Source organism: Papaver somniferum, unplaced genomic scaffold (genome assembly GCF_003573695.1).
Source record: "Papaver somniferum cultivar HN1 unplaced genomic scaffold, ASM357369v1 unplaced-scaffold_33, whole genome shotgun sequence".
NCBI classification, from domain to species: Eukaryota; Viridiplantae; Streptophyta; class Magnoliopsida; order Ranunculales; family Papaveraceae; genus Papaver; species Papaver somniferum.
In genome coordinates this window covers 5,311,086-5,328,942 of record NW_020644373.1, presented here as the reverse complement: position 1 = coordinate 5,328,942, position 17,857 = coordinate 5,311,086, and positions in this window count along the sequence as shown.

The window sequence follows — 17,857 nt, the reverse complement described above, 5'->3', positions numbered from 1 at the left end:
GGGAATCACTGACAACCGCGGAATAACAGATCTTGAAATATTATGATGAATAATTAGTAAACCAAGCACAAGCAACTATGAAAATAATACGAGAAAGATAAATAAACTCACAAGACACAAGATTTATAGTGGTTCGACCAATACATACTACTTGTATATATTGTCTACGTCCACTTTGAGCCGCACCAACTCAAATCCACTATGAAGAAAAACGATTACAACGTCGTGTGAATCCCAGCAAACTCTTGGTTACACCTCAACAATTACCCGAGACAATAACCTTGTCTCTTGTTCCTCACCAATATGCTCTCACAACGAAACCCTAGCGTTAGCCCTAAAAGCTATACAAGAAATCTCTAACCGATCTCTTAATCGTTTTCTACACAATACAATTCTACAAGGCCTAATTACCTATTTATATAGGTTACATACTTGGACACCAAATATCCTAGCCGGTTTAGAAAATCCCTTCCCTAAATAACCACGGCTAACTTTTGGATATAATAATTAGTCTTCAATAACTAACATGGCCATCCAGAACTGCCATTTGTTTGAGATGCATTGATGCTTTGGTCATCGTTGCTTTGGTCATCGTAGTCATAGTTAACTTCTGTGGATTTTGTTGTCTACTGGTTCCGCTTTGGATGACGGTGTTGTAATGAAGAAGAAGAAAAGGAGCCTTACGTTCAGTGCATGTGCGTGGTTGTGAAGTAGGAGCAACGGAACATATGAATAGTATGAAACAGTGGCTGGTCGTGGAATCAATCAACAATTGTATGCTTGCCCCATGCCGGCTCCGAGCTGAGGGTACTCTTGTAACACCAGTTTGAGCAGTGACGATAATAATATGTACGTAGCTACTTCCCGACTTCATGTCTGTAACAATAAGCACACGATTGATTTACTTCATTGTCAGTAGAAAACTTTACGTGTATCGTGCTCATTTTGTTAGGATCTACTGCTTTGGATGTCCCTGTCTTCGATAGACGACCCATTCAGTTGTAAACCGTCAGTGCAGCAACATGTAGGTTGCAGCAACGGCGCAGGTATCCTCAACTGCATTCCTTGATTTTTCATTGGCTTTGGTGGGTAACTATTCCAGTTCAAACGTCGGCTGAAGATATTATGTAGCTTTGCCCTTCATTTCTTGTAATTTTTGGATCGTTTTGTTTTTCTCTCATCGATGCTTGTCTGTCTGTCGGTACAACTACTGACCTCGTCCGATTGCTTAGAAATTTTACGTTCCTGTTTGTCTTCATTTGTTAAAAAATACAAGTGTAACATTCTTAAATGGAAGTTTTCCGTATTATAGGCAAATAAAGCGAATCTATGGCATAAACAATAAACATTATTGCATAAATGTGATATTTTTGATTAGTAACAACGTAAAGTGTTTATTGCTCTTGCCCCTACATTGTGCAGATTTATGAATTCATTGTTGCTGAGCGCGCTGAGTGTTTGAGACCATAGTGTCACAAAGGGATTATCTTGTGCTATGTTTGGGACCTGTCATCTCGTGGGCCAATTCCGAGTCAGGGGATTACCGAACGGTGGGGGTCTAAGATTTAGACATGTTGGGTATCTCTTTCTTATGGAAGTTTTTCCCCGGTCATACACTCATAGACGCTTACAGGGAAGTCTGGAGAGATTGCATGCAAATGCTTTCCCCAGTACGATAGTTTGAGACCGGTAATGCTTGCTCAGGCTCTCTTTTAGATATGCAAAACGAAACTTCGAAGCATATTGTAGAAGTATCCGTACATATATGAATGCAATTTTCTGTAGAAATATATGCACATGGGTTGTAAAAATGTATGCAATTTTCTGTAGTAACAAGTGTTATAGAAATGTATGTATATGCATTATAAAAAGGTACGCAAGTATTGTCGAAATGTAAGGGGTATGAATATTTGCAAACTCTTTAGTTGTGTGTGGCGTATGTATGCCCCTTTTGGTTTAGAAGCTGGTTGCCAAAGCTTGTGAAAGCAAAAGTGACTGCCCCTACATCTGTTGACTTGGCCACTGTCATTGCTTCTCTATCGGTACTTTGGCTTTTTATTGGGCCTGAGTGTCCACTTTTGACTGGTGCAGATTTTTACTTGAAAGGTCTTCTTGGCCTCATTAGAGGTAGCAAAACAACCCAGCTCTTATTCTTCTCTTTAGAGGTAGTGGATTTCTTACTTAAAATTCGTCTTTCTTGGCCTCATTTGGACTTAGGTTGCAACAGCTGATTAGCAGCATCAATTTCTGGAGCATCCTTAGCATACAATTTGTGGCATTGGCAGCAAATTTTCTGTAGCAACAGTAATACGCGGCAGTAGCTCGTCTCTCGGCGTCTGAAGCTTCGGTTAAGCAGCGTCGTCCGTGTTAGTCCTAACAATTTCATTACTTTGTACATCGTTATTGGGACCTGACTATCCAATACTGCCCCTGCCTTGAACTACGTTGCTGCTCTGTTCATCATAGTTACTCGTTTTTGTGTTTTCCCTTGCTGGTACAACGTATAACATGGTCTTCGCATTATTCTGCAATAAAGGAATCTTTGCTTTGTTCCGTATTCTATTAAAGTAGCCTAGACTTGAAATGTCGTTCTCTTTCTTGGATCGAGCTGGCCTTTATTTCTTAGAATGGCGACATAATGTTGAACCGTTATACTCCATGGCATTACTATGGATTAAAGAGCGTACGTACTTTTCATGGATCAGACCTGCACAAAAATGAAACAAAATATTGTTTTGACAGCTATACTGCCTGTGTCTGCCTCCAAGTAGCACAACTGGTTAGTCTGGTTCCTGTAATCTTTATTTCCCTTTGAACTCCAGGATGTAGATTGAGCTTTTGCTGCCGCTCGTCATTGCCAGCTCGAACCGTGGAATTGAAGCTGCTCATCTATGAATTACACCGCGGCTCCGGCACCGGGTGTTGGTGGAAAGTGGACCTCTTGCATTTCCTTCGGTCATTGTTGTAGCCGTGGATATTATGGTTTTCATCTTATGGTTCTGCCAACTTGACTCTTGGAGCTTTATTGTAACATCGTCGCTTGAACTTTGATTTGAACTGTGGCACCAAAGATACATCACCGGATTGTGTTGTCATCATTATTGGATTTAGCAACGTCATCTAGCTTCGTCGGCATCGGATGTTGGCTCATGTCTTCGGACTTTGGCACATCGCCTCACTAGTTGTGTCTCCAGAGTTGTGGATTGAAATTGCATTGGCTGAGTGGAGGGTTGGATAGCGTCATCGTCGGGATTTACTTTTTTGTCTTCGGATTTTGTATCGTCGTTGCAAGACTTGCATCTGTTGGAGAAAATGAGTATATTTGTTGGTTTTATATTCTTGGTGGGAATGGAACTTAGGATCTTAAAGTCTCTAAGGGTACTTGCTCATTTTCTTATGAGTGAATGAAATATGACTTTTAGTCCCATATAGAGTATAACTAACGAGGAGTTCCACTATTTAACTAATCCATTATGGGTAGTTAGAAAAACAATGTGAGTGAAACGAGTGGGGCGAAATATTTTTGCTTTCACTTAGTCTTAGGGCTCGGGCTCGTGCCTGCGCCATGGACATGGATCAACCAAGATTTATCACTTTGACAAAATGATTTTAAATTATTTACTTAAATATTTTACAATCAAAATAAATACTGTCTTAAATGTGGGGGACGTATGACCGGGATAAGAATTATTTCTTTCCTAGCGCCATGGACATGGATCAACCAAGATTTATCACTTTGACAAAATGATTTTAAATTATTTACTTAAATATTTTACAATCAAAATAAATATTGTCTTAAATGTGGGGGGGCGTATGACCGGGATAAGAATTATTTCTTTCCTATTTTTCATTGTGTCGACATAATGTGCATGATTGTTTTATTACCATTTTGAAAAAATCTTGAATTAATTAGATTTTGTTTTTGTCTTTAATTCTGATTTATTCTCTCTTTAATTCGCTCTAAATGCACATTGATTTTGCCTCTCTCTTTTCTACCTATAAAAGGGACTCGAACTTTTCATTTCAATTTGTGTCCAGAAGAGCTACTATTCTCTTTTTTTCGTCTCTCTCCCTCTGTGTGGTTTTTACTTTCATTCTATGCCATTGCTGTTGAGTTCGTAAGAGTGGGCAAGTATTGTAGTGCTAACAATACTTGCAACGGGCAATTTTATCCTGGATACGACTTGACCACAGGATATAGACATCACTCATCTTTGAGGCGTACCAGTCAACTATCGTGTTAAGGACAGCGTGTTGAACACGTGACTCTGTCGTCTGTTTGTTGTCCATAAAGTTAAATACCAGAATTTTTATTCTTAACATTTTTGTTTGAGTTTTTATTGTTACAGTTGCAACAGCATCATCGTCATCAGTCTTCGTTCCATCATTGCTGGGCTTGGCGTCGTCATTTGGAGCTTTGTATTGTTGGCATCAGAACTGTATTATGCTGATCGTTCTAATTGTTGTTCCAGTGAGATTGCTTTGTGAGCGTTGGTTGACCGTCCTTCTTGAGCATCGAGTTTTGGGCCGAAGCATTATCATCAGACTTTGGATCGAAGCTTTATCTTCGTAGCCAAAGATTTCTTTAGGATGCTGGTACTTGTTAATTTATACTTGAGCTGCATTCTTCCAAGTGAGTTGGTCCGCATCTTGAATTGAGCTTTACGGTCTTTAGCTTGAGTCGAACATTTACTGGTGAGCTTTTAATGGATAGAGAATCCAGTCGATGTACCTGCTGGTCTTTTTCGTAGTTGTATTTCCCCATTCCTTAAGCCATACGCTTGATTAAGCACCTTGATTGCGCTCTTTGATTATGCAGCGGTTTTACAGCAGCCTTGAGCCGAACCGAGGCTATCATCGGACTGGGGTAGTCACGTTCTACATCTTCGAGTTGGATCTACCGTCGACCTGGAGAGAATGAAGCTGCATCATCGGATTTGGGGGACCTGAGATACCATCGTTGGTTATCCCCCTGGTTACCTATTTTGTTGTGGTTACGTAGATTCTTCACAGCAACGTTAGAAGCTTGCACCATCGTCGTCGGAGATCATCATTGTTGTGGCGGCCTTGGGAGATCATCATCACTGGGATTTGGATCGTCGTACCAGGACTTTGGGTCATCATCTTCGGGCCTTAGATCATCGTCCTTGGATTTATACTGTTGCCGCCGTCGGCTTTGCACCATCGTTGGATTTCTGATGCTGCCAAAATTGATACTTAGGAGTCTTCGTATAACATCGTTACTTGAACTTTAGTTTGAATTGTAGGACCGAAGATATATCATTGGATAGGCTAAGCTTTGGGTTACTGGTATCATCGTGGTCAGAATTTGGATCGTCGTCACCAAGAAATACACGAAGTATGAGAAAAATTCCGAAGTATTCTTCGAATAGGAAGCACCGATTCTCGAGTAAATCAATTCATAAGAAGTATGAAGTATCGTTGAAGGATTATACTTGACCTAAAAAGTAAGCAATACAACCAATAAGAAGTATGAACTATATACCCGATTTGAAGTATGTACGTAATCATAACCAATTAGAAGTATGAAATGATGAGAAATGCCGCTCTCTATTGCTGATAAGAGGTACTGCCCATCATCGTCGTCGGTCCTTTGACCGTTGTCCTCAAAGATTATCGTTGTTGATTGTTGTAGCAAGACTTGGGCTCATTGTCTTCGGAGAGCATCGTCTTGGACTTTGGATCATCGTGGACTTTAGCTCGTCGTCGTCATCAGAGTTTAACCATCGTGCTTTTGCTTCGGGATTCTTTGATCATCGGCAACGGAATTTGTTCATCCTTGCAGGCGTTGCATCATGGAGGGGTGATCGGAGAAAAGTATCGTCAGGTTGTGGGACCGGAGATTGAAGCTGCATCATCGGACTGGGGGATCAGAATGCTTTATCACCGTTGCTCCTTGCTGTTGGTCACGGACCTTAGATAAGAGTTGTTTGGAGCGGAACAACATCATCGGATTGGGGGCCGGGAAGACCAGAGTAGGGGTGCACATACCCTACCCATATCCGCCAACCCTACCCTACCCGCCAGTTTTTTAACCGTATCCTATCCTATCCACTATTTGGCGGGTAGGGTGGCGGGTAAAGATTTTTTTAACCGCCAGTAAACGGGTAGGGTGGCGGGTATAGACCATATCCTACCCACCCTACCTAAAAATGCACATCCCTACTCCTACCCGCCAACCCTACCCTACCCGCCAGTTTTTTAACCGTATCCTATCCTATCCATTATTTGGCGGGTAAGGTGGCGGGTAAAGATTTTCTTAACCGTCGATAAACGGGTAGGGTGGCGGGTATAGGCCATATCCTACCCACCCTACCCGTTGTGCAGCCCTAGACCAGAGTAACATCATTGGTATTGTGATCCTAGCAGCAACAGCACCGGGTTGTACTTCCAACTGGAATTTGCTTCTAGCTGAATTTCTTCACTTCTTTCACTGGTCACTTTGTCAAGCACCTTGATTGCAGGTTCGAAGAAGTGATTGTTATAAACGGTGTTGAAGTTGGTCCGCGTGTATTGTGCTGCGTCCAATGGTGGATTCCGATGGCAGCATCGGTTGGGGTCCGTCTTTAAAATTTCAGCTTGTATACTGCAGCCGTATCTTTTCCGGAGATGTGGAAGCTTGTACTACTATTGGCCTGCACATTCACACCTATATACGTCGTCGACCATTCACATGGTGTTGGGTCAGAAATTAATAAAAATAGCAGAAATGAATCCCATAGTCTTAAATAGAAAATGAGTCCAAACATAATGGTTCACTGAATGATTTTTTCGAACAAGTCAAAGGCAAAGTAGAAGTTCAAATCAAAACTTATTTTTCTAATAATCAAAAATGTGCAGCTGTAAAACATTTATTACCATACGCATCTAAATTCGGCTGAACTACAAGCACTGAAGTTCATTGATTTAAAATCCTTCCAACCATGGTTAGAGAATAAGAAAAATCTAATTAGAGAGTTAGGACAAAGATATGGTAGTCAACAACACCGATGGAAGCATGAGAAAAGTTAAGTACAAAGATAATAGATTCGGTGAACTGTTTTTTAAGTCGCAAATCGAAATATAATAGATTTGGATTAGAAAATGGAAAATCAAGACCGGAAAGTTGAGAAATAGCTTAAAAAATAATACATGTTTTTGCATCATTTTCACAAATTGGTAGCAAGCACTTTCAGATTTGGATTTTTACAAGGTATCATTAGACTTTGGGTGACACCCTCACAACATTTTTCATGTTAAAACAATAAATCGAAAAAAAATCTCAGTCGAATAAATACAAAAATTGAGAACCAATTTCAGAAAATTAGGAAAAAAGCTTCAATAGTAAATTTGGAATAGGTAGAATAAATTCTTTATCCATTCCTTATTTCTATCGCCAAATTGTGAACACCATTTTTCTAGTGTCACAATCAATTGATCAAAATTATATAGCAATATGAAAAATATAAAGTACTCGGAAAATAACAAACATAATATAAAGTGCAGGAATGTAAGAAGACATAAACACAAGTGATTTACGTGGTTCGGCTATGCCTACATCCACGAGTAATGATAGTAATAACTTTATTAAGTTTGGGTTTGATTACAGAGGTTATGAAGCCCCATTAGAGAGGTAATTCAGTGAAGTTTTTGGTAACGAATGAAAAAACGGGGGTCTAACAACACCACCCAATATTTCTCTTACCAATTTGTATGGACAAACTCGAATACACTTTTAAGAGAATCAACAAGACTCAATCAATTAAAAGTATATCGACGAGTTTATATCTCTATCCTTATTTGATTTCCTCAAACAGAAACTGTGAGTACTAATCAAATACAAGGAATAACTTGGACGGTACCAAAGACCAATGTCCAAGGATCAATCAATATCAATCGACAACCAAAGGTCGGATTTCCAATTGATTAGATCAAACGCACAACCTGTATTATTTCTATTATATAACAAATATAATGCGGAAAAGAAATAACACAGACACCAGAAGTTTTGTTAACGAGGAAACCGCAAATGCAGAAAAACTCCGGGACCTAGTCCAAATTGAACACACACTGTATTAAGCCGCTACAGACACTAGCCTACTCCAAGCTAACTTCGGACTGGACTGTAGTTGAACCCCAATCAGTCTCCCACTGATCGAAGGTACAATTGCACCCCTGCGCCTCTGATCCCAGCAAGATACTACGCACTTGATTCCCTTAGCTGATCTCACCCACAACTAAGAGTTGCTACGACCCAAAATCGCAGGCTTTAACAATAAACAAATCTGTCTCACACAGACAAGTCTATCAAAGGATAAATCTGTCTTCCACAGAAAAACCCTAAAGTTGTTGTTTCGTCTTTTGATATATAATCAAGGTGAACATAAACCAATTGATAATCCGGTCTTATATTCCCGAAGAACGGCCTAGATTAATTAATCACCTCACAACAATCTTAATCGTATGGTAGCGAAAGAAGACGTCGTGGAATCACAAACGATGAGACGAAGATGTTTGTGATTACTTTTATATCTTGCCTATCGGAGAACTCTCACGATCTCAAGCCAATCAATATGATTGTGCTCGTACTATAGAAGATGCAAGATCAGATCACACAACTACGATAAAAGTAGTATCGGTCTGGATTCACAATCCCAATGAAGTCTTTAAGTCGTTAACCTGGTTTTAGAAGAAGAAAACAAAAGGTTAAAGGAGAATCGACTCTATCTTAAAAACTAGTATCACACGGACGTGTGGGGATTAGTTTGTAGAGTTGCTAGATGTCCCCTTATATAGTCTTTCAAATCAGGGTTTTGCGTTGCTCACAAAGCAAACACTATCCACCGTTAGATGAAAACCTTATTTAGATTCAAGCTAATATATATCTCAACAGTTAGATCGAAATCTTAGCTTGTCATACACAAATGAACTGCACACTTCTAGGTTTGTAAATCGTAACCAAACGTGTGCACTGTTGGTTCAATAATAGTCAACCAAAAGGTTAGACATTCGAGCATTTCATACCAAACATTTTCTTCTTCACCATAACTATTTCAAATGACTCATATAAACTAGTTAGAGAGTTGTTCAATTCCAAGGAAATCTCATGTACTACACAATATACAATTGAAGCAAAGATGATTTGATTCACATGATACCCATGGTTCATGAACTTTATAGCCACGGTTTGCAAAAGCATTCCTTAGTCTTTATGAGTTAAGTTCAGAAATCATCTTTAGATATATAACCTATACAAGTTCGCAGACTAGGTTCGCGGACTTGAAGTACTGGAAAAAGAGTTTTCAAACTCTAGCAGAAATTCTCGGGTTCGAGAGCTTCGCTGGTTCGCGGACTTGGCTCACGCAACATAGTTTGATAACTCAGCAGAAATTCTCGGGTTTGAGAACTTCGGCAGTTCGCAGACTGAGTTCGCGGACTTGGCTACTAGCCAATTTCCAGCATGGGACTTATGCACATATGTGTTTCCACAGCATACTTATGTCCACTATGGTTATATAATCTAAACTCTCATTCCAATCATTGAAACATTCTTAGAAGACGTTATACAGTTGTTACACTATTTCTCGTCAAAGCAATTTTCAAGATGATCGAAACATACATGACTTGCGTCACTAGGTAAAGAAAAATGTTAGAGCACTTCTCGGTCAAACTCGCATGCGTTGATATCTCAAGCATGTTTTTCAATGTTAGTGATCAAAACTATAAGTCTTGATTTCTAGTCTATTACAACTAAGTCTCGGACTAGGATAATAGGTGTAGTTGAGCTCAAGGACTTCATGGCGATTCATCATACAAGTGGAAAAACTACTCAAGGAACCGGTGGAACTTCTCGACAAAAAGGTATGTGAAGACTTGAACTTATCTGTCACTCAAAAGTCTATCTATTCTATCTCCTACTTATTGAGACAAAAGTCGTATACTATATATATAGACTTAGATTATACACATTTGGTATTTCGAGCCGAGTATACCTCGCCTATCTATATCTCTAAATATGTGTTGGTAAGCTTTTCTCTTCGACCATGTTTTTCTTTACCTAGTGACGCAAGTCATGTATGTTTCGATCATCTTGAAAATTGCTTTGACGAGAAATAGTGTAACAACTATATAACGTCCTCTAATAATGTTTCGATGATTGGAATGAGAGTTTAGATTACATAACCATAGTGGACAAAAGTATGTTGTGGAAACACATATGTGCATAAGTCCCATGCTGGAAGTCGGCTAGTAGCCAAGTCCGCAAACTCAGTCCGCGAACTTCCGAAGTTCTCAAACCCGAGAATTTCTGCTGAGTTATCAAACTATGTTGCGTGAGCCAAGTCCGCGAACCACCGAAGCTCTCGAACCCGAGAATTTCTGCTAGAGTTTGAAAACTCTTTCCAGTACTTCAATTCCATGAACCTAGTCTGCGAACTTGTATAGGTTATATATCTAAAGATGATTTCTGAACTTAACTCATAAAGACTAAGGAATGCTTTTTAAAACCATGACTATAAAGTTCATGAACCGATTCATGTGAATCAAATCATCTTTGATTCAATTGTTTCTTGTGTGGTACATGAGATTTCCTTGCAATTGAACAACTCTCTAACTAGTTCATCTGAGTCATTTGAACTAGTTATGGTGAAGAAGAAAGTGGTTGGTATGAAATGCTCAAATAGCTAACCTTTTGGTTGACTATTATTGAACCAAAAATGCACACGTTTGGTTACGGTTTACAAACCTAGAAGCGTGCAGTTCCTTTGTGTATGACAAGCTAATTTTTCAATCTAACGGTTGAGATATATTAGCTTGAATCTAAATCAGGTTTTCATCTAATGGTGGATAGCGTTTGCTTTGTGAGTAAGGCGAAACCCTGATTTGAAAGACTATATAAGGGGACATCTAGAAACTCTACAAACTAATTCCCCCACGTCCGTGTGTTACTAGTTTGTAATCTAGAGTCGATTCTTCTTTAACCTTTGGTTTTCTTCTTCTAAAACCAGGTTAACGACTTAAAGACTTCATTGGGATTGTGAAGCCGGACCGATACTACTTTTATGGTAGTTGTGTGATCTGACCTTGCATCTTCTATCGTACGAGTACAATCAGATTGATTGGCTTGAGATCGTGAGAGTTCTCCGATAGGCAAGATATAAAAGTAATCACAAACATCTTCGTCTCATTGTTTGTGATTCCACAACGTCTTGTTTCTCTACCATACGATTAAGATTGTTGTGAGGTGATTGATTAATCTAGGATGTTATTTGGGAATATAAGACCGGATTATCAATTGGTTTCTGTTCACCTTGATTATATATCAAAAGACGAAACCAAAACTTTAGGGTTTTTCTGTGGGAGACATATTTATCCTTTGATATACTTTTCTGTGTGAGACAGATTTGTTTGTTGTTAAAGCCTGCGATTTTGAGTCGTAGAAACTCTTAGTTGTGGGTGAGATAATCTAAGGGAATCAAGTGCGTAGTATCCTGCTGGGATCAGAGGCGTAGGGGTGCAACTGTACCTTGGATCAGTGGGAGACTGATTGGGGTTCAATTACAGTCCAGTCCGAAGTTAGCTTGGAGTAGGCTAGTGTCTATAGTGGATTAATACAATGTGTATTCAATCTGGACTAGGTCCCGGGGTTTTTCTGCATTTGCGGTTTCCTCGTTAGCAGAACTTCTGGTGTCTGTGTTATTTCTTTTCCGCATTATATTTGTTATATAATAGAAAGAATACAGGTTGTGCGTTTGATCTAATCAACTGGAAATCCGACCTTTGATTGTCGATTGATATTGATTGATCCTTGGACATTGGTCTTTGGTACCGTTCAAGTTATTCGTTGTACTTGATTAGTACTCACAGTTTCTGTTTGAGGAAATCAAATAAGGATGGAGATATAAACTCATCGATATATTTTCAATTGATTGAGTCTTGTTGATTCTCTTAAAAGTGTAGTCGAGTTTGTCCATACAGATTTCTAAGCGAAATATTGGGTGGTGTTGTTAGGCCCCTGCTTTTTCAATTGGTATCAGAGCAGAAAAATACGTTCAAGACCTTACAAGTCTGTGTTTGTAGCGATCTGACTCTTTGGACAGTACTGTTATCTTAACCAGATCCAGGGATTTCAGAATTCTCTTCCATGACTGATTTAATAAAATCTGTAGAAGAAATTCTATCTAAACCTCCACCAGGTTTAAAATCCTTTGAAGTGTTTTCAGGGCTTGAAAAGAAGCTTGAGAGCTTATCTCTTGATGTTAAGTTATACCTCCAGAAAGAGCAAGAATCTCTTGGCAGGCTAAATCAAGTTATGATGAATAATATTCATGTTGAGGTTGATATTGATTTACTAATCAGTGAGAGCAATGATCCTCCTCTGCGTAATCCAATGAGTTATGATAAACTAAATGAATTGCAAGAGGAGTTTAAATCTCAGTTATCTGAGTGTATCTCCTCAAAGCATGAATTGATTCGTTGTTCAATTCCTGATACTTCCTATCAATATAGTAGTATTGTCTTCTTTTATGGAGAATCTAGGATGTCTCTTTTTATCAAAAGAGTTTCCCTTCGCAACACTAAAAACTATCTGCAGAAACTGTTTTTTATAAGTTGGAAAACAAGAAATCAGAAACACAAATCTTTTTCGGTTCTCTTGAAGTTCTTTAATAGTCTTATAAAAACAGTTCCTTGGGCGTTTCTCAACACTACGAGATGTAAGAGCTGTTGGAAAGAATCTCTCTCATGGTGTTATGGTGTTCAATCACTGTTAGACTAATGTCCTCCTTACCAAACACGTCCTTGGAGACCACACAAGCCATTCGCACGTGTTGGTTCAGGAACCGTCTCTTATACGAGTCCAGTGCACGAACGTGGCAAGTGTTTTGTTCAACACCAAAAAGAGAAGAGAGTCTCTTCCTCGTTATTTTCATCCTCTTCTTTCACAGTTCGAGTACTTGAGAGAAACACCAACAGTTCGCGTATTTCCTCATCCCTCTTGCTTGATTCCTCAATCATCTTACAAAGTGCTTCCATCTTTGAAATCGGAAGAGGACGCTACATCTTGGGTCAAAAACGGTTTTCTCAAACAAGTTTGGAGTCATGTTCCACCATTAGCATCAGTTCGCAAACCAAGTAAGTTTCACAAGCTTCTCGTTCTCATTCTTTACCAAAAATATTTTCTAGAAAGAGAGCTAATCGGGGTGAAAGTTCGGGTACCCAAAATCGTGATGAGTCCTTTAGCGACCCAAGCCTGAGAATTAGGTTTGTGAACTCTAAGGCTCGAGATTACTATGTGGAGTATATTAGAACTTAAAGTAGATGGTCTTCCTAAGTTTTTTGAGAATCATGATTGGGGTATTATTAACCGTCCCATGGGTACTGCCTATATGGAACTAACATCCCAATTTTACGCAAACCTGCATGAATCCAACTATGCAAACTGCACCTTCAAGACCATTGTTGAGGGAAAAGTTTTTGTTGTGGATCGTCAATTTATTGCTTATCTTCTGAACCTGACCTATGTTGGCGACTTTCTTTTACCACCTCCTGAGCATTTGAGACCATCCCAAAATATGCTCTCAAACTTCCTTCTTGCAAGGGATGTTTCCCGGAGTGAAGGAAAAATTGATGCCCATGATGCTGCGTTATTCCTCAGGGCTGCTGGAAAATTACTAGTAGCCAATCTGATGCCTAGCACTCTTGACATACAGACTTGGACCAAGACTCTCACAGAATTGGTTTATTATGTTGTTGAAGGAAGGAATATTGACTTCAGTGCGCTCATTATTTGCCAGATGATAAGTGTCAGACAGGTTACAAGAAAGACTCATAGCTTCCCTTGTCTTATCTCAAGGATCTGCAGTCATTTTGGAATTGTTGTTGTTGGAACAAATCTTGGAGGTCCAAAAGTCTTAACCATGAATAACATTGCAAAAATGTCCAGAGCTCCAGCAGTTACCAATTCTGAGCTTCTTCGTCTCCGACATGAAAATGAAGTCTTGAAAGAGCAATTGGATTATGCCCAAATAACATATCCTGAACTGGCAGAAAAGTTTTATGAAATAGCTATTTATGGTTGATAAACTTCGTTCCATTATCTGTTTAAACTTCTTATGTTGAAGTCAAGTTATTTCTATGTTTGTAATAACTCTTATGTTTAGCATTGAATGAGGTGATCTTTCAATTAAATTGCTACATGTGATAGATCTATAAGAAGTGCAGATATATTTTGTCAAAATTAAAGTCATTCATGATCGGTATTTATTTATTGATTTAAGGATGAATAGACTTTTGACAAACACAAAAGTTAAGCCTATATTGTCAATTCTTTGATGGAAGATATGTTAAAATATTTTGTGAACAAGGATAAAGTCTATTATTGTTATGCAAATAATGATTGAAAATAGAATATATCCTTGTATATTTCATAGTATTGATCTTCTTTGATTCATATCCTATGAAATACTGTGAGGCTCCATAATATGTTTTATGTTGAGCACAATACGACTAAGTTGATTATTTTTGATTAGCTTGGTTGGTTGGTCCGTAAGGTATGTTGTGTTGAGCATTTGTAAACTAAATTAATCATCTCGTTTGGTTATTTAGTTATTTGCTCCGTAAGTTATCTCATGTCGAGCAAAACAAATGACAATTAAATTGATTACTTTCGTGATTAGTTTGGTTGTTTGTATTCCAATTAGATTAATTATGGGTTCTCTTGTAATTAGTCTATTTGAGCACTTATATATTCCATAATATTTTTATTGTGTCGAGTATATGAACGGCTATCCTAATCATTTTCAAATGGTTTTGGTAGTCATATGTTCCGTAAGTTTACTTATGTTGAGGATAAACAATTAAGTTGATCACCTTGTGTGTTTAATTTGATTGTGTATTCCGATTAAATTAATCGTGGGTTTACTTGTGATTAATGTGATTGAGTTGTTGGATATAGAAAATAACTTATCATGGTTTTTGGTGTCCAATAAAAAATCCTTCTTTTCTCTCGAAATTAAGGTCGCTCTTGTTGTTCCCTTGGGAATGACATCAAATGGGGGAGAGTTATTTTGAACTTGTGCTTAATGGGTGTGCGGATGTGGAATTTTAGAGGGGTTATCTTGTATCTTTAAACTCCTTGATGAATGCTATTAGCTTCGGCTATATGATTGCATCTAAATTAAGATGATGTGCGTCTTTTCTTTTAGTCATGAAATGTCTCTTGTGGGAATTTCATTATGATCCCGTTCTTGTACCTTTGCCAATTTTATTGACAAAAAGGGGGAGAATTAATATGTAGTTCACACTACAAATACATATGGTTTGCGGATCATTATGTAAGGGGGAGTGGTTTCCATGATTGAGATGGAGTATTGACTAAGGAGGAGTGATACATATCACCATATTATTATTGTTGAAGTTGTGATACAATTGGACTTTGACGCTGTGTAGTAATACTATCACACTGTATAACAATAATTGAGAATCTCGAGTTTTCTCATTGTTATGGATACGGATCTTCAACAACGGTGATACTAAACTTACAACCTTTAGGATCATTAGAGTACTTGGAAGGACGAAGATTTCAAGGAATGTTGAAGATTAGACTTATGGAATAGGAGCTATTAAAGTTTCATTATCTTTTTTGTATTCCATATGTATTGATAGTTTTGTCACTAAAATTGACAAAGGGGGAGATTGTTAGAGCATTGCTCGGTCAAACTAGCATGCGTTTCTATCTCAAGCATGTTTGTCAATGTTAGTGATCAAAACTATAAGTCTCGATTTCTAGTCGCATATGATAGCTAAGTCTCGGACTAGGATAGTAAGTGTAGTTGAGCTCAAGGACTTCATGGAGATTCATCATACAAGTGGAATAACTACTCAAGGAACCGGTGGAACTTCTCGACAGAAAGGTATGTGAAGACTTGAACTTATATGTCACTCAAAAGTCTATATATTCTATCTTATACTTCTTGAGACAAGATTCGTATGTTATATATATAGACTTAGATTATAGACATTTGGTATTTCGAGTCGAGTATACCTCTCCTATCTATATCTCGAAATATGTGTTGGTAAGCGTTTCGCTTCGATCATGTTTTTCTATACCTAGTGACGCAAGTCATCTATGTTTCGATCACCTTGAAAATTGCTTTGACGAGAAATAGTGTAACAACTATATAACGTCCTCTAAGAATGTTTCGATGATTGGAATGAGAGTTTAGATTACATAACCATAATGGACATAATTATGTTGTGGATACACATATGTGCATAAGTCCCATGCTGGAAATCGGCTAGTAGCCAAGTCCGCGAACTCAGTCTGCGAACTGCCGAAGTTCTCAAACCCGAGAATTTCTGCTGAGTTATCAAACTATGTTGCGTGAGCCAAGTCCGCGAACCCAGTCCACGAACCAACGAAGCTCTCGAACCCGAGAATTTCTGCTGGAGTTTGAAAACTCTTTCCAGTACTTCAAGTCCGCGAACCTAGTCTGCGAACTTGTATAGGTTATATATCTAAAGATGATTTCTTAACTTAACTCATAAAGACTAAGGAATGCTTTTGCAAACCATGGATATAAAGTTCATGAATCGATTCATGTGAATCGAATCATCTTTGGTTCAATTGTGTCTTGTGTAATACATGAGATTTCCTTGCAATTGAACAACTTTCTAACTAGTTCATGTGAGTCATTTGAACTAGTTATGGTGAAGAAGAAAGTGGTTGGTATGAAATGCTCAAATGGCTAACCTTTTGGTTGACTATTATTGAACCAACAATGCACACGTTTGGGTACGGTTTACAAACCTAGAAGCGTGCAGTTCATTTGTGTATGACAAGCTAAGATTTCGATCTAACGGTTGAGATATATTAGCTTGAATCTAAATCAGGTTTTCATCTAACGGTGGATAGTGTTTTCTTTTTGAGCAAGGCGAAACCCAAATTTGAAAGACTATATAAGAGGACATCTAGAAACTCTACAAACTAATCCTCACACGTCCCTGTGTTACTAGTTTGTAATTGAAAGGAAAACGGAACGCCTAGTTTATGGTTTGATTCTTTTCTTTTTGGATTTTTAGATTGATAGATAATTGTTACCTATGAGGGTTTTGGATTATTCTTTGGAATGAATTTTATAATAATTCCGTTTTAATCATGACTGCTAGTAGCACAAATATTCTAGGAGAGTCATGGAACCGTGAATGTTGTATGACAGTAGAAAGTATGGGATGAAATTTTGGGGATAACATGGCTATCGGTTCCTATTATCAATGTGAAAACTTGAAGTAGCATATTATGTACTTTGTCTAAAAGGACTTACTCGCTTTTAGGGTCTCCCAAAAAAATGGATCTTTCGGGCGTAAGTCTGAGTTTTGTGGGCGACGTCGTTGTGACTGTGAGAAGTCCCCAGTCATTCCTCATCGTGTAATAACTGACAACTGAGCCGTTGAACCCTGCGTTGTTTGCTTCTACCATCTTGATATCCGGGTTGAAGAATGAAATTTGGAATTGGAAGTTGATATTGTAACCGAGAGATTAATCTCCCACTGTGGTCGCTAATTGTTTGTGGGTGAAAAACATTTCTCCTGATTTTGGTAATTTCATGTATGTGAATGAGAAACAAGTCTAAACCCTAAACAATGTACTGCACGGGAGTACTTTTGATTCGAGAGATTAATATGTACAAATCTATCCTAAACCAAGAAATGGTCGTTCCATACTTGCTTCGGTCACAAAGTGAAGGAGAAGGGGTGGTCTTAGGGAGGGAAGCGAAGAAAGTGTTGAGACCAGAATCGTCGTTCTGGAAGTGTGGGTGTTTTGTGACTTGTATCATAAAATTGGACTTTCTAGATGAAC